Here is a 17,292-nt window from a genome sequence, read left to right as displayed (position 1 = left end):
CCCCGATCTGCGTCTCAGGGAGGGTGAGGATTTGGCGTGAAGGGCAGAGCGGCGTGGGGGGCGCGGATCTCTGGCCCCCATCTCCCCCCACCCCCAGCCCCAACTCAGGCTGCAGTCTCTCCTCGTTGTAGCAGCGCGAGAGCAAAGGGACGTGCAGTAAAGATGAGTGATGGCGCGGAGACAAGCAGAAATACACCATCATGAAAATGCTAATGACTCCTTGCTCTCTTTCTTTATGGTTGGAGTAATACAGACTTCAATCATAAAAACAATCTCCCAACATTTTAATGGGCTCCATCATGCCCGCACTTGTCGGTATATTTGAAGAATAAATCACCCTCCCCGCTCGGAATGAATTCGCTGTCAAACTCGGCTCCCTCGGAGAAAATGGATGGGGAGAGAGGATGGAGGGTTTTTTTGGGGGGGGAGGTCCTCTCCCCCTCTAACTCCCTCCTAAACTGGATTGTTGTGCGAGATGCCTGGATCTTGAAATGGAGGAGGGGGCGGTAGAGAATTGAGGAAGCTGAGCCGGAAGGGAGGGTTTTGGCAAACCCAGGGCGGGACGGAGGAACTTCACACGGAGAGAAGCTGCCCCTTAGGTGGACGTGGAAGAAAGGGGCTAGAACACTGGCGGCATTGGAGGGAAGGGGCAAAATCTTGACCTTGAACCTAGAGAATGCAAAGAAGATGCAGAAAGCATCCAAATCCGCATTATTTCAGGTTATTTGGTCGGACTTCTTTCAGACTAGGCCTTAGGCAGGGGCGCAGAGGGAAAAGGGAATGTTCAAGAGATCTCCTTTGAGGAAGAGAAGGCAGGACAACAAGCAAACCCAGGAGTTTCGGCCTTGACCTTGCAGGTTTCAGCGCACTAAGCCACAGGTCCGTACTGCTGGGAAGGGCCTGACAGTCCCGGGTAATTCTTATTTCCATACAGGTGGCCGTCAGCCAATGAAAACTTGGGATAAGCATACTGGGAGTAGCCAATCCCAGTTAAGGATGAGCCGAACTGACAGGTTTAATTGCATCTTGATTGGTTGTGATGTTGCTAGGCAGAAATCGGGTCCTGGAGATTGATGCGGACAAGAGGGAAGAGACAGGTGAATAGGAAAATATCTGGAAACCTAGAGTCCTGGATTGACATGTTTCTTCCTGAGCTCCTTCATTCTCAAAGGATTGATGGAGTCAGAGGAATGACTCTCCCTTTTCTCCTTCTCTTGAGTGGGACAGAGCCCAATAGTTGTATGTGTTCCCCCAAAAGCCTTCCAAGAAATCTGGCTATTTCGAGGGACTTCTAGTCCGAAAGCCCCCCGGGGGCGGGGTGGGTGGGTATTTCAACCTCACCCCAGGTCTTCCAGAAGACTATCTTCAAGCCTTCTGGCTGAAGTTTAAGACCAATTTTCTCTAATATGCTCAGGAAATGGAGAAATCTTGCTCCACACTCGTCCTTCATATCGCATGACTCGAGGAGCAAGAGATTTCCCTACCTCCTGGCCTCTTCACCCAAGGGTGCCCTCCAGATCCAGCGAGGGGTCAAAATCCCAGACCCAAAGGTCTGTGTAGTGGCATTCCCAAACTCGCTCATTCTGAGCCTTCGTTTGCACCTAATTTGCAGAGAGCAGGTCCTCCCCTCCTAACCCCCAACCCCGACCAAACCCACCTGTCTCCCTGCAGCCCCAGCCCCTCTCCCGCCACCCGGCATCTGCGGTTCCTCTCCCTCTGCCCAACTCGCCCCACACCCGACCCCTCTGTGCAGCCCGCCCGCCCCCGCCCCAGCGCGCCCTCGCCTGCAGCCCCCTGCTGGAGACAGGGCCCGGAGCCTCCCGCGGCTCCTGAGTCACAGCCTCCCGGGAGGCCGCAGGGGCCGGTGTGGGCAGAGGCGGGGCCCGCCGCGGGAGCTGCGAGCGCGCGGGTCTGAGCTAGACCGTCCGCGAACAATATGCCACCATTTAAATCTGAACGCGCGCCAGCCGCCGATTGTGATGTTAATTCGGAGATGATTTAGGGGGGCAGTACGAAGTGGGGAGCTGGCCGCTTCTCTGTCAAAGTGCTGTCCGGGACCTTAATATTTGTAATTGAAGCTGATGAGGACTCCGTCTCTGTTTCCACTGATAAAAAAAGGCAGGGAGGGAAAAAGAGCGACTAAATTATGGGGGCCGGCAGAAAAACATGATTAATCAAAGGTTTGAACTGTCGCCGTGTTCGAGGCCCAGTAAATCTCGTCCGGCCGGGCCCTGAAGAGGCCGAAGGATAAATCTGAGCCGCCCGGTGTTTGCCGCCCTTTTCTGTTTGCCTCTGGGTTCGCACGTCAATTAATTCAATAATTGGATTTGAAGAGATGTCAGGAGATTATAGAAGGAGAGCCGGGAGGAGTGAGTGTGGAGGAAGGGGTCTGCGAGAGCCGGCGGGGTCAGGTGATGGAGGGACACGGAGAGCCGGGCCTGCCCAGGGAGCGCTTCATCCAGCTTGCCTTGGCTTGGGGTTTGCGAGGAGGAGACGCCGGGAAAGGCGGCTGACCTGTGCCTTATTCTCAGCGACAGTTCCCAACCCACCTCTCCAGGCACCGCTCTCATAGAGAAGCTTTCCCAAATTCTCCTCTCTCCATTCTGCAGACTCCTTTCCCAGTTCCGCTCTCCTTTTGAAGCTGATGAATGCCTCTGCGTGATTTCATTCGCAAGTGTTTATATGTTGGTTTGTGAAGAAGTGCATTGTTCCCTCTGGTTCACCCCATCTGACCTGGAGTTTTCCCCACAAAGACTGAGGGTTCCCAGAAAGGCAAGGACCAAGACTTCTCTTGGGATCCCCATCCGCAAAGGTCAGAACAGGACTTTTTTTCCTCACCCCCCAACTTCCCCTCCCACTCACACTTAGAATTCTAACCTACAATCAAAGCTACCTTCTGCTTAAGGAAAATGCCTTTACAAAAACATGACATACACACGCACACTGACCCCAAACATTTGGTCCCCAGGCCCTCAGCTGCAGCCTGACATAGAAGTAGATGCTTCAGAATTTCGGCCCTTCAGCAACCTCGGGTGAATCCACCAAAAGGATGGACCCATCTCCTAAAAGGGGAGTGATCTTGATTTGCTATTTGGGAGCATGGCAAGGTTAGGGGAGAGATGAAGTCTGCCTGCCACTGTGTGTGTGTGTGTGTGTGTGTGTGTGTGTGTGTGTGTGTGTGTGTGACAGAGAGAAAGGGGTTAGTGGGGAGAGAGAGAGAGATGGTGGGTTTCCCTCCCTGGTCCCTATAGAATTTTATGCAGGAATGGAGAAGGTTAAAAAAAAAAACAAAAGCATACAGGAGAACCATGTAAATGATTCTGAAAAATGACAAGATGAAATTGGAAGCCAGGGAAGGTGATGAGGGCAGAGAAACGAAGGACGTCCTGCCAGGCTGCCTGGTGGTAAAGAAGCCCTACAGAAGGACACCAGCAGGCACCTCAGTGGAGGCTGCAGCCAGTCTGCCCTAGGCGGAAATTCTGAAGCATCTACTTCTATGTCAGGCTGCAGCTGAGGGCCTGGGGACCAGCGGTTTGGGATCGGTGTGCATGTGTATGTAATATATTTGTATTTTCCTTATATGCATGGTGAGAACAAAACACACAGCTACCCTTGACACACAGGCAAGGGAAACTAAAGAGGGAGAGCTGAGTCCAACAACATGAGGAGTATAGCAAACCAATTTTTATTTAAGCACAACAATTTTATTTTTAAATCTCATTTTTTTGAAATGGAGTCTTGCTCTGTCACCCAGGCTGGAGTGCAGTCCCGCAGTCCTGCGATCTCGGCTCACTGCAATCTCCACCTCCCGAGTTCAAGTGATTATCCTGCTTCAGCCTCCCGAGTAGCTGGGATTACAGGCGCCTGCCACCACACCTGGCTAATTTTTGTATTTTTAGTAGAGACAAGGTTTCGCCATTTTGGCCAGGCTTGTCTCGAACTCCTGACTTCAAGTGATCCACCTGCCTCGGCCTCCCCAAGTGCTGGGACTACAGGCATGAGCCACCGTGCCCAGCCTAAGCACACCAGTTTAAAACACTGACTGAAGCCAGCCAAACACGCTCACTTGTTCAGATAATTATCATCCTGGCCAGGCGCGGTGGCTCACGCCTATAATCCCAGCACTTTGGGAGACCGAGACGGGCAGATCTAAAGGTCAGGAGGCTGAGACCAGCCTGGCCGACATGGTGAAACGCTGTCTCTACTAAAAACACAAAAATTAGCTGGGCGTGGTGGTGCACGCCTGTAGTCCCAGCTACTTGGGAGACTAAGGCAGGAGAATCGCTTGAACCCAGGAGGCAGAGGTTGCAGTGAGCTGAGATTGTGCCTTTGCACTCCAGCCTGGGTGACAGGGCGAGACTCTGTCTAAAAAATAAATAAATAAATAAATAAATAAAATTATTATCCTTTGTCTCCATATGTGGGAGGCAAAATCCCATCTATGAAAGGACAAAGTGGAAGATTTAAGCAGCTTTGTTTTCTATGTGGAGGCTCCTCATAGAAGTCAGCCTTTGCCTGCTCTTTCTTGTTACTTGGTCTCAGTCTGTTAATGGTATTGATCCAACTATCCAGTCAGAAACGAATTGGGGACTGGGCACAGTGGCTCACACCTGTAATCCCAGTACTTTGGGAAGACAAAGCAGGAGGATCACTTGAGGCCAGGAGTTCAAGACCAGCCTGGACGACATAGCAAGATCCTGTCACTATAAAACAAAATAATTAGCTGGGCATGATGGCACACACCTGTAGTCCCAGCTGCTTGGAAGGCTAAGGTGGAAGGATCACTTGAGCCCAGTAGGTCGAGGCTATAATGAGTCATGATCGTGCCACTGTACTCCAGCCTGGGCAACAGAAAGAGACCTATAGAGGAGATGATAGAGGGAGAGCTGGGAATAGTGCCTGTGGAGGAAGGGGTCTGTGGATAGCAGACACCTCAAAATAAAAATAATTTAAAAAAAAGGCCAGGCGCAGTGGCTCACATTTATAATCCCAGCACTTTGGGAGGCCAAATCCAGAGGATCATTTGAAGCCATGAGTTTGAGACCAGCCTGGACAACACAGTGAGACCCCCATCTCTAGTAGTTCTAGCTACTAGGGGGCTGAGGCAGAAGGATCACTTGAGCCTAGGAATTCAAGTTTGCAGTGATCTATGATTGTGGCACTACACTCCAGCCTGGGCAACAGAGTGAGACCATGTCTCTGAAAAAAAAAAAATGGACCCACCCCCTTCCTTTCAGTCATAGCCTGGTTTTGGTTACATGCTCTGTGAATGAACTCTTGATAGCAAGCATTCTGTATACTGGGAAATGTTCTCATTTAAACCTAAAAATTGTGCTGATATACCTTTACAACCATGAAAGTATATATATAAACCTAGAAATGGTTTCTATTTCTATTACAGTGGCTCCCGCCTGTAATTCCAGCACTTTGGGAAGCTAAGGCAGGAGGATCACTTGAGCCTAGGAGTTCGAGACAAGCCTGGACAATATAGCAAGACCCTGTCTCTACCAAAATAAAAAATTAGCTGTGCATGGTGGTTGTATTAGTCCATTTTCACACTGCTGTCAAGAAGTACCTGAGACTGGGTAATTTATAAACAGAAGAGGTTTATTTGACTCACAGTTCTGCACAGCTGGGGAGGCCTCAGGAAACTTACAATCATGGTGGAAGGCGAAGAGGAAGCAAGGCATGTCTTATATGGCAGCAGGAGATAGACAGAGTGAGGAAAGCCACACACTTTTTTTTTTTTTTTTGAGACAGAGTCTTGCTCTGTCGCCCAGGCTGGAGTGCAGTGGCACGATCTCAGCTCACTGCAAGCTCTGCCTCCCAGGTTCACACCATTCTCGTGCCTCAGCCTCCCGAGTAGCTGGGACTACAGGCGCCCGCCACCAAGCCCAGCTAATTTTTTGTATTTTTTAGTAGAGACCAAGTTTCACCATGTTAGCCAGGATGGTCTCGATCTCCTGACCTCATGATCCGCCCACCTCGGCCTCCCAAAGTGCTGGGATTACAGGCGTGAGCCACCATGCCCGGCTAGAAAGCCACACATTTTTAAGCCATCAGATCTTTTGAGAACTCACTATCACAAGAACAGCATGGGAGAAACTGCCCCCACAATCCAATCAACTCCCACCAGGTCCCTCCATGGGGATTACAATTCGAGATGAAATTTGGGTGGGGGCACAGAGCCAAACCGTATCAGTGGTGCATGCCTGTATTCCTAGCTATTTGGGAAGATGAGGTGGGAGGATGGCTTGAGCTCAGGAGGTGGAGGCTGCAGTGAGTTATGATGGCACCACTGCACTCCAGCCTAGGCAACAGAGCGAGACCTTGTCTCTATAATAATAATAATAATAATAATTAATAAACCTAGGAATTGAGGAATGGTGTCACAGGAAGAAATTAGCATCAGGGGTCCTTCTTCCGCAGCTGTCTCTATACTCCCCCATCAGCCAAGCCTTTCATGAAGCCATCAAAGTCTTCATACTTAATCTCTCAGAAAAGGACATCCGGCCAGGCGCAGTGGCTCATGCCTGTAATCCCACTACTTTGGGAGGCTGAAGTGGGCAGATCACTTGAGGTCAGAAGTTCAAGACCAGCCTGGCCAACATGGTGAAACCCCTTCTCCACTAAATATATAAAAATTAGCCAGGCATAGTGGTACATGCCTGTAGTCCCAGCTACTCAGCAGGCTGAGGCAGAAGAAGGACTTGAACCCGGGAGGTGAAGGTTGCAGTGAGCCGAGATCGCACCACTGCACTCCAGGCTGGGCGATAGAGCAAGACTCCATCTCAAAGAAAAAGGACACCCATCTTGTAAATGGCAATACTACAGGCTGCCCCTGATACCACAGGGAGATGAAAGATGAGATTTTTCTGCAGTATAATTGTTCATGTAAAAAAAAAAAAGGAAAAAAAGAAAAAGAAAAGAGAAAAGAAAGACGAGATTTAAAGGATCATCACCACCAGATTTAAGCAGCTGAGGTTGGTGGAAAGAGCACTGGCCTTGATTTCAGAATAATTAACTTTAGGTCTGGGGCTGTCCCTGTGTGATCAGAAGGCGCTGAAGACTTGAGAGCTGAAAGGACTTCTGCAGCTCACACAGTGAGTGAATGGCAGGGCCACCTCAAAAACTCACTTCTCCACTCTCCCAATTTCTTGTATACACAGCACAGTATAGAATCAGACTTCCTGGGTTCAAATATAGCTTCTCCTACTTACTAGCTGTGTCTTAGTTCCCTCTTCTGTAAAGTAGGGATGATAATAGTTTCCACTTCACAGAGTTAGGATTTAGATAATTAATGTAAAGAAATCAGGCCGGGCTTAGTGGCTCACGCCTGTAATCCCAGCACTTCGGGAGGCCAAGGCAGGCAGATCACCTGAGGTCAGGAGTTTGAGACCAGCCTGGCCAACGTGGTGAAACCCCGTCTCTACTAAAAATACAAAAATTAGCCAGGCGTGGTAGTGTGCACCTGTAATCCCAGCTCCTCAGGAGGCTGAGGGGAGAGAATCACTTGAACCCGGGAGGCAGAGGTTGCAATGAGCTGAGATGGTACCACTGCACTCTAGCCTCGGCGACAGAGTGAGACTCCAACAGAAAGAAGAAAGGAAGGAAGGAAGGAAAGAAGGAAGGAAGGAAGGAATCAGCACAATGTCTAACACACAGTAAGTGTTCAATTATAGCTGTTTTTATTATGATGATGAACATAGTTCTCATAATCGACCAACCTGAATGACACAATTGGCAAAAGGTATTCACCACGCCTGTAAAATCCCTAAGGAAAGGAGTTAGCACTGCCTTGAAAAGACAGTAGACTCTCTGCTTTGGTGACTCTAAAGACCACTTCTCCTCTCAAATCATTCTTACACCGTTAAGACAGCTAGATCTAGGTTCATACAGGAGAGGTACAGCTGGAACAGCCGTATCAGTAGCTTGTTATTCAGTTGTCTCATTAATTAATTTCCATTCATTGAATGCCTATTGGAAAAGCAGCGTGATTTGTCAATCCATCAAACCTGTAGTGAAGTACCATTATGTGCTCAACACTTTTATAGGCAGTTATCAAACCATGAGTCCATTACATTATTAGCTACTCCAGGGATATATATATAATTTTTTAAACTTTTAATTTAAATTATTTTTAAAATAGAGACAGGGTTTTACTATGTTGTCCAGGTTGGTCTCAAACTCCTGGGCTCAAATGATCTTCCCACCTTGGCCTCCCAAAGTGCTAGGATTACAGGTATGAGGCACCATGCCCTGCCCCATTAAAACCTTTGTATCCCTAGCACCTAGTACAGTTCAGGCACATAATTTATTTTTAATATAATAGAGACAGGATCCAGCTATGTTTTGCCGGCTGGTCTCAAACTCCTGACCTCAACTGATCCTCTTGCCTCAGCCTCCCAAAGTGCTAGGATTACAGGCATGAGCCACCACGCCTGGCTGCACATGAGAACTTAATACATGTATGTTGAATGAATACACAGAAACCATGGGAAATTTCAGAGAATAAGAATTATAGTTCCTGCCCTTGATAAGCTAAAATTCTAGTTGGGGAGGCAAGACTTGCACACATGTAAGAGAAACAGAACAAGACAAGACAGTGAACATACTAAGACATAAGTAAGTTCTACATGACATAGACTAGGAAGAGCTCAAGGTAAGGGTGGAGGGCAGCAGGCAAGAATGCTAACATGGAAGAAGTGGGCCTAAAATAAAGAGTAGAATTCGGGGTTGGGTGGCCAGGCACAGTGACTCACGCCTGTAATCCCAGCACTTTGGGAGGCCGAGGCTGGTGGATCACCTGAGGTCAGGAGTTCGAGACCAGCTTGGCCAATATGGTGAAACCCCATCTCTACTAAAAATACAAAAATTAGCCAGGCGTTGTGGTATGCACCTGTAATCCCAGCTACTAGGGAGGCTGAGGCAGGAAAATTGCTTGAACCCAGAGGTGGAGGTTGCAGTGAGCAAAGATGGCACCACTGCACTCCAGCCTGGGCAACAGAGCAAGACATTGTCTCAAAACAACAACAACAACAACAAGAATAGAATATGGAATGACTGAGGAGAGAGAAGACATCCAGCTGCAAGCTGGACAAGAGTGACAGCATGTGGTAAGAATCTATACATGTTCAGGGACAGTGACTAAACCAACTTAATCAGAGGTTCACTGTCTGTGTTTAAAAGACAGAATACAGGTTGGACACAGTGGCTCATTCCTGTAATCCCAACACTTTGGGAGGCCAAAGCAGGCTGATCGTTTGAGCCCAGGAGTTCAAAACCAGCCTGGGCAACATGGTGAAACCCTGTCTCTACAAAAAAATTTAAAAATTAGCCAGGCATGGTGGTGCAGCTATTTGGGAGGCTGAGGTGGGAGGATTGCTTGAGCCCAGGTGGCAAAGGTTGCAGTGAGCTGAAATCGTGTCACTACACTCCAGCCAGCATGACAGAGTGAGACCCCGTCTTAACATAAATAAATAAGGACCAGGCACGGTGGCTCACACCTGTAATTCCAGCACTTTGGGAGGCCGAGGCAGGTGGATCACCTGAGATCAGGAGTTCAAGACGAGCCTGACCAATATGGTGAAACCCCATGTCTACTAAAAATACAAAAATTAGCCAGGCATGGTGGCGTGCTTCTGTAGTCCCAGCTACTTGGAATACTAAGACAGGAGAATTGCGTGAACCCGGGAGACAGAGGTTGCACTGAGCCAAGATCGCGCCACTGCACTTCAGCCTGGGTGACAGAGCGAGACTCCAACTCAAAAATAAATAAATGAATAAATAAATAAATTAATTTAATTAAATTAAAGGCAGAATACATATGTGTTTGCAACCATGTGTTTCTCTGATTGTGTTCCTAGTCACCAAGGAATGGTGTTTGGATTTTCTTTTATTTTGGATTATCCACACCTTTTCTCCCTCTGTCTTAACATGAAAACCAAGAATCAAAACAGTAACCAGCTGCTACCCTCAGCAAAACCAACAGATTGTAAAAGCAATTACACCATTACCATTTCTCATTTATCTGCATACAAAATAACTTACTCTCCCTCTTTCTCCCACATGGTTCCAGGCTGAGCTGGGATTATTACTGCCTAGATTATTACTGTCTTCTTTATAAATTCCTTTTTCTTAGACTCACTTCTGCCAGATAGCCTTACAAAAAAAAAATCAAATTTTTTTTCCCCAGCCTGCATGGTTACTTTAAGGGAAGCATGGTAGTGAATGGGAAGAAAAACAATGTGAACTGAGTAGTGGTTATTAAATACCAGGTGCTTTGCACACATTTGCTTAATTCTCACAATAACCCTGTAAGGTAGTTATTATTATCCCCATTTTACAAGTAAGAAAACGGAGCCTCAAAGAGCCTGCTCAGGTTCAAAGAAGAATAAAGAAATATTACAATAGGGATTTGAACTAGCTCTATATCATTTTGGAGTCCATGCCTTTAGACTTGGCCAGAGGGATTTTATCTTTGGTGCTTGTTTTTTTAAAGACGGCCTCATCCTCCTCCAGAAGGAGGATAACTTAAGGCCAAGTGGATGTGTCTACCCAGAGCTCATTTCTCCCCACTCCTAGACATGTTCCAGTTACCAGAATCCCCTGTTGAGCAGCCCCTTCCAAGGCCACAGCCCACAGCCTCTTCCTGGGGGCTGATCTCTTGAGAGCACAGACTGAGCTACTGGGGGCACATTCCTAGTCCTGTTGGCCTGTAGCGCAGATGGAGTTTAGATGTATGGCCTTACTGAGCGCACACTTTTGTGTGAGGCCCCTTCGGCAGTGGGACAGAGCCATGAATGGAAAGAGAACATGAGGCAAACAGGGGCTTGAAGGAATTCCAGAATTCTAAGTATAAACCTTCCAGTTGATATTGATATATTTGTCAAGATAAGAGGGTAGGACACGTTTACTTAATGGTTTATTAGCTTTGATTTATAACTTTTACATATTTAGATATTTGGTATCAGGGCCTAAATTTTTCTCTTGCTGTGAGCCCCACAAATATTAGAGGTGGGCTCACTCATCTCACTACAGCACTCTGATTCTTCCTTCTGCCCTTCCCATTCTGTTCTTCATGGCTAGAAAGCCCCCAGACTTGCCCACCAGCAATTCCCCTCTTCATTCTCACAGCTTGCCAAATTCACCTTTTCATCAGAAACTTCTCAGCTTATTACAAAAAGGGCTGCTGATTTCTCACCCTTGCCCTTCCATGGTTGCTGTGACTTCTGCTATTCCCCACCTAAAGAGGATGTAACTAACTTACATTGCATAGTTGTAGTCATTTTTTTTTCTTTTTGAGACAGGGTCTCATTCTGTCACCCAGGCTGGAGTGCAATGGCGCAATCTCGGCTCACTGCAACCTCTGCCTCCCGGGTTCAAGAGATTCTCCTGCCTCAGCCTCCTGAGTAGCTGGGATTACAGGCATGTGCCACCATGCCCAGCTCATTTTTGTACTTTTAGTAGAGACAGGATTTCACCATGTTGGCCAGGCTGGTCTCGAACTCCTGTCCTCAAGTGATCCACCCACCTCGGCCTTCTAAAGTGCTGGGATTACAGGCGTGAGCCACCGCACCCGGCCACCTGTAGTCATTTTACTGTCTGTCCTGCCACTCTTCTGTCCTGTATGTCTAGGAGTCTTCAGGCTGCTTATAGTACCCAACAGTGGCTCCCTTGAGCTACAACCCTGTTTTAGCCTCTATGGAGAGATATTGTGGAAGATTCTTGCTCTTTGATGAGCTTTAATCAAATACACAAGAGCCTAGTGACTCAGGTAAGGTTGGAAAAATAAGAACAGAACCAGGGGTATCTAGAGAGAAGTTTCCATTTCATTTAGTGGGAAGAAAATAGAGGGAATAGAGCCCAAAGAAAAGGTTAAACGAATGCAGGGTAATTGGGTACAGGACCAAGTTTAGAGGAAGGTTAGCCTTAGGGGTAGGCTCCTAGATTGTGAAGCCTGGGGGGTGGTTCCTAGAATGTGGAGATGGATTAGGCTTGGGAGAGAGTCACAGAATGGCACCACTTGGTGACCCAGGGCAGAAAACTGAGCGCCATCTTCACCTCTCCCTTCTCCTTTATCTCATACACCAGTCAATCACTGAGGCATGTAAGGTCTTCCTTCGAAAACTCTCTGAGCTCCGCCTACTTCTCACCATCCCCACTATCACCCCCAAGCTCAAGCCACTCTGTTCTCCCACCTGGATTTTGACAACAGCCTCCTTTTTGCTCTCTGTGCTGCCAGCCCTGCCCTTTCTCATCAGTCCTCCACACTAGAGCTAGAATGATCTTTTTAAAATGCATACTTGAGCTTCTCACTCTCTTGCTTAAATGACTCCTTGTTGCTTTCTGGATAAAATCCAAATGCCTTAGCTCGATGCTCAAGATCCTTCAGGATCTAGCCACCACCAGCTAGTCTCATCTCTCTGTATCCTGCCACACCACAACTGTTCATTCTGGCCACATTGAATTACTTGCCCTCTGTTGAAAAGATCACTTAATCCCTCACTTCCAAGCCTTTGTACATATTGCCCCTACTCTGTAGAATATCCTTTCAGTCCCTCCCTATACAGTTTTTTTAGGCATCTCAGAAATGTCACCTCCTTCTGGAGGCCTTCCTTGACTACCCCTTCTCAGCACTGTGATGCATGTCCATCCTATGTATTTCCATAGCACCCACTGCTTACCCTTTTTATAATACTATTATTCTTTGTTGAAATTATTTGCCTTTTATTTAGTAATCCTGTGTATCACCTGTTAGACTATAAAGTTGTTAAGGGCAAGGACTCTATCTTATTCACTGTTTAATCATTCACAAAATTTCTGTTGAGAGCCTAGTATGTGCCAGGTACTGTTCTAAATGCTGGGGATACAGTGATGAACAACGTCCCTGCCTTAGGGAAGCTTATCTTCTAATGGGGTAAAAGCAATAAAAAATAAAAATAGGTCAGTGGGGTGGCTTAAGCCTGTAATCCCAGCACTTTGGGATGCCGAGGTGGGCAGATCACCTGAGGTCAGGAGTTCCAGACCAGCCTGGCTAACATGGTGAAACCCCATCCCTACTAAAAATACAAAATTAGCCAGGCATGGTGGTGCATGCCTGTAATCCCAACTTCTCGGCTGAGGCTCGAGAATCACTTGACCCCGGGAGGCGGAGGTTGCAGTGAGCTGAGATCGTGCCATTGCACTCCAGCCCGGGCAACGAGAGCAAAACTCCATCTCAAAAATAAATAAATAAATAAATAAATAAAATTTAAAAAAATAAAATAAAACTACATAAGTGCTAAAAAGAAAAATAAGGAAATATAAAGGGATAAAGAAGAGAGGGTGATGGCTATTTAGAGAGAGTGGTCAGGAAAGGTGTCTCTGAGGAGACGATATCAGAGATGAGGCCTAAATGAAATGAGACAGCCAGCCAAGGCATAACCTGGGGGAAGAAGGTTCCAGGCAGAGGGAATAGCAAGGGTCCTGAGTGAGAAAATCTTTGCTGTATCTGAAGTTCAGTAAGAGCCTATTGTAGCTGGACCCTTGACTTTTTTCTACAAGTACTATAAAACTATTAGAAGGTTTTAAGTAGCAAGATCCAATCTATATTTTCCTTTTTTTTCTTTATTTTTTATTTTTTAGAGGCAGAGTCTTGCTTTGTTACCCAGGCTGGAGTGCAGTAGTGCAATCATAGTTCACCACAGCCTCAAACTCATGGGCTCGAGCTGATCTACATTTTAAAAGACCAGTTTAGCTACTCACTGTGTGGAGTGTAGACTGTGGCCAGGCCAAATCGGAATCAAGGAGATCAGCTAGGAAGTATTGTAGTGACCCAGCAAGAGATGTCAGTGGCTTGGACCAAGTTAGATTTTGGAAGTGGTAAGGAATAGGCAAATGTAGGAGATATTTGTATTCTCAGTGTTTAGCATGATGTTTGCCTAGACATTCAATAAATATTTGATGAATTAATTAAGAATTAATTGTCCCTCTCCCTCCCCCTCCCCCTCCCCCCTCCCTCTCCCCTTTCTTCAGTCTCCCTCTCCCTCTCCCTCTCCCCTTTCTTCAGTCTCCCTCTCCTTCTTTTTTCGGTCTCCCTCTGTTGCCGAAGCTAGACTGTACTGCCGTGATCTCGGCTCGCTGCAACCTCCCTGCCTCGGGCTCCTGTGACTCTCCTGCCTCGGCCTGCCGAGTGCCTGGGATTGCAGGCGCGCGCCGCCACGCCTGAATGGTTCTTGTATTTTTGGTGGAGACACGGGGTTTCGCGTGTTGACCGGGCTGGTCTCCAGCTCCTGGCCTCGGGTGATCTGCCTGCCTCGGCCTCCCAAGGTGCTGGGATTGCAGACGGAGTCTCGCTAACTCAATGCTCAATGGTGCTCAGGCTGGAGTGCAGTGGTGTGATCTCGGCTCGCTGCAACCTCCACCTACCAGCCTCCTGCCTTGGCCTCTTAAAGTGCTGAGATTACAGCCTCTGCCCCGCCGCCACCCCGTCTAGGAGGTGAGGAGCATCTCTGCCTGGCCGCCCATCGTCTGGGATGTGAGGAGCCCCTCTGCCCAGCCACCCTATCTGGGAAGTGAGGAGCGCCTCTGCCCGGCTGCCCATCGTCTGGGATGTGAGGAGCGCCTCTGCCCAGCTGCCACCCCGTCTGGGAGGAAGTGAGGAGCACCTCTGCCCAGCTGCCCTGTCTGGGAGATGAGGAGCGCCTCTGCCCGGCCGCCCCGTCTGGGAGGTGAGGAGCGCCTCTGCCTGGCCGCCACCCCGTCTGGGAAGAAGTGAGGAGCGCCTCTGCCTGGCTGCCCCATCTGGGAAGTGAGGAGTGCCTCTGCCCGGCCGCCACCCCGTATGGGAAGTGAGGAGCGCCTCTGCCAGGCCGCCACCCCATATGGGAAGTGACGAGCGCCTCTGCCTGGCCGCCACCCCGTCTGGGAGGAAGTGAGGAGCGCCCCTGCCCGGCCGCCCCGTCTGGGAGGTGAGGAGTGCCTCTGCCCGGCCGCCCCGTCTGGGAGGTGAGGAGCGCCTCTGCCTGGCTGCCACCCCGTCTGGGAGGAAGTGAGGAGCACCACTGCCCAGCTGCCCCATCTGGGAAGTGAGGAGCGCCTCTGCCCGGCTGCCACTCCCTATGGGAAGTGAGGAGCGCCTCTGCCTGGCCACTCCGTCTGGGAAGGGAGGAGCGCCTCTGCCCGGCCGCCCCGTCTGGGAGGTGAGGAGCGCCTCTGCCCAGCCGCCACCCCGTCTGGGAGGAAGTGAGGAGCACCTCTGCCCGGCCGCCGCGTCTGGGAAGTGAGGAGTGCCTCTGCCTGGCCGCCACCCCGTCTGGGAGGAAGTGAGGAGCGCCTCTGCCCGGCTGCCCCATCTGGGAAGTGAGGAGTGCCTCTGCCCGGCCGCCCCGTCTGGGAGGTGAGGAGTGCCTCTGCCTGGCCACCCCGTCTGGGAAGTGAGGAGCGCCTCTGCCCGGCAACCCGTCTGGGAAGTGAGGAGCGCCTCTGCCTGGCCGCCACCCCGTCTGGGAGGAAGTGAGGAGCGCCTCTGCCCGGCCGCCACCCCGTATGGGAAGTGAGGAGCGCCTCTGCCCGGCCGCCCCGTCTGGGAGGTGAGGAGTGCCTCTGCCCGGCTGCCACCCCGTCTGGGAGGAAGTGAGGAGCACGTATGCCCGGCTGCCCCGTCTGGGAGATGAGGAGCACCTCTGCCCGGCCGCCCCGTCTGGGAGGTGAGGAGCGCCTCTGCCTGGCCGCCACCCCATATGGGAAGTGAGGAGCGCCTCTGCCTGGCCACTCCATCTGGGAGGTGAGGAGCGCCTCTGCCCGGCCGCCCCGTCTGGGAGGTGAGGAGCGCCTCTGCCTGGCCACCACCCCGTCTGGGAGGAAGTGAGGAGCGCCTCTGCCCGGCCGCCACCCCGTATGGGAAGTGAGGAGTGCCTCTGCCTGGCCACCCCGTCTGGGAGGTGAGGAGTGCCTCTGCCCGGCCGCCCCGTCTGGGAGGTGAGGAGTGCCTCTGCCCGGCTGTCACCCCGTCTGGGAGGAAGTGAGGAGCACCTCTGCCCGGCTGCCCCGTCTGGGAGATGAGGAGCACTTCTGCCCGGCCGCCCCGTCTGGGAGGTGAGGAGTGCCTCTGCCTGGCCGCCACCCCGTCTGGGAGGAAGTGAGGAGCGCCTCTGCCCGGCTGCCCCATCTGGGAAGTGAGGAGCGCCTCTGCCCGGCCGCCACCCCGTGTGGGAAGTGAGGAGTGCCTCTGCCTGGCCACTCCGTCTGGGAAGGGAGGAGCGCCTCTGCCCAGCGGCCCCGTCTGGGAGGTGAGGAGCGCCTCTGCCCGGCCGCCACCCCGTCTGGGAGGAAGTGAGGAGCGCCTCTGCCTGGCTGCCCCATCTGGGAAGTGAGGAGCGCCTCTGCCCAGCCGCCACACCGTCTGGGAAGTGAGGAGCGCCTCTGCCTGGCCACCCCGTCTAGGAGGTGAGGAGCGCCTCTGCCCGGCTGCCCAGTCTGGGAAGTGAGGAGCGCCTCTGCCCGGCCGCCCTGTCTGGGAAGTGAGGAGCGCCTCTGCCCGGCCGCCAGCCCGTCTGAGAAGTGAGGAGCGCCTCTGCCCGGCCTCCCGGTCTGGGAAGTGAGGAGCGCCTCTGCCCGGCCGCCCTGTCTGGGAGGTGAGGCGCGCCTCTGCCCGGCCGCCCTGTCTGGGAGGTGAGGAGCGCCTCTGCCCTGTCCCCCCGTCTGGGAGATGTACCCAACAGCTCCGAAGAGACAGCGACCATCGGGAGCGGGCCATGAGGACGATGGCGGTTTTGTTGAAGAGAAGGGGGGGAAGTGTGGGGAAAGGAAGGAGAGATCAGATTGTTGCTGTGTCTGTGTAGAAAGAGGTGGGCATAGGAGACTCCATTTTGTTCTGACTAGGAGAAGTTCTTCTACCTTGGGATGCTGTTGATCTATGGCCTTTCCCCCAGCCCCGCGCTCTCTGAAACATGTGCTGTGTCAACTCAGGATTAAATGGATTAAGGGCGTTGCAAGATGTGCTTTGTTAAACAGATGCTTGAAGGCAGCATGCTCTTTAAGAGTCATCACCACTCCCTAATCTCAAGTACCCAGGGACACAAACACTGCAGAAGGCCGCAGGGACCTCTGCCTAGGAAAACCAGAGACCTTTGTTCATGTGTTTATCTCCTGACCTTCTGTCCGCTATTATCCTATGACCCTGCCATATCCCCCTCTCCGAGAAACGCCCAAGAATGATCAATAAATACTTCATAAATTAAAAAAAAAAAGAATTAATTAATCCAACTCAATAAAGACTGAGCTAGAACTGAAATCATCCATCCTTAGATC

The sequence above is a fragment of the Pongo pygmaeus genome, chromosome 10 (assembly GCF_028885625.2).
Source record: "Pongo pygmaeus isolate AG05252 chromosome 10, NHGRI_mPonPyg2-v2.0_pri, whole genome shotgun sequence".
Lineage (NCBI taxonomy): Eukaryota > Metazoa > Chordata > Mammalia > Primates > Hominidae > Pongo > Pongo pygmaeus.
Note: the sequence above shows the minus strand (reverse complement) of the source record.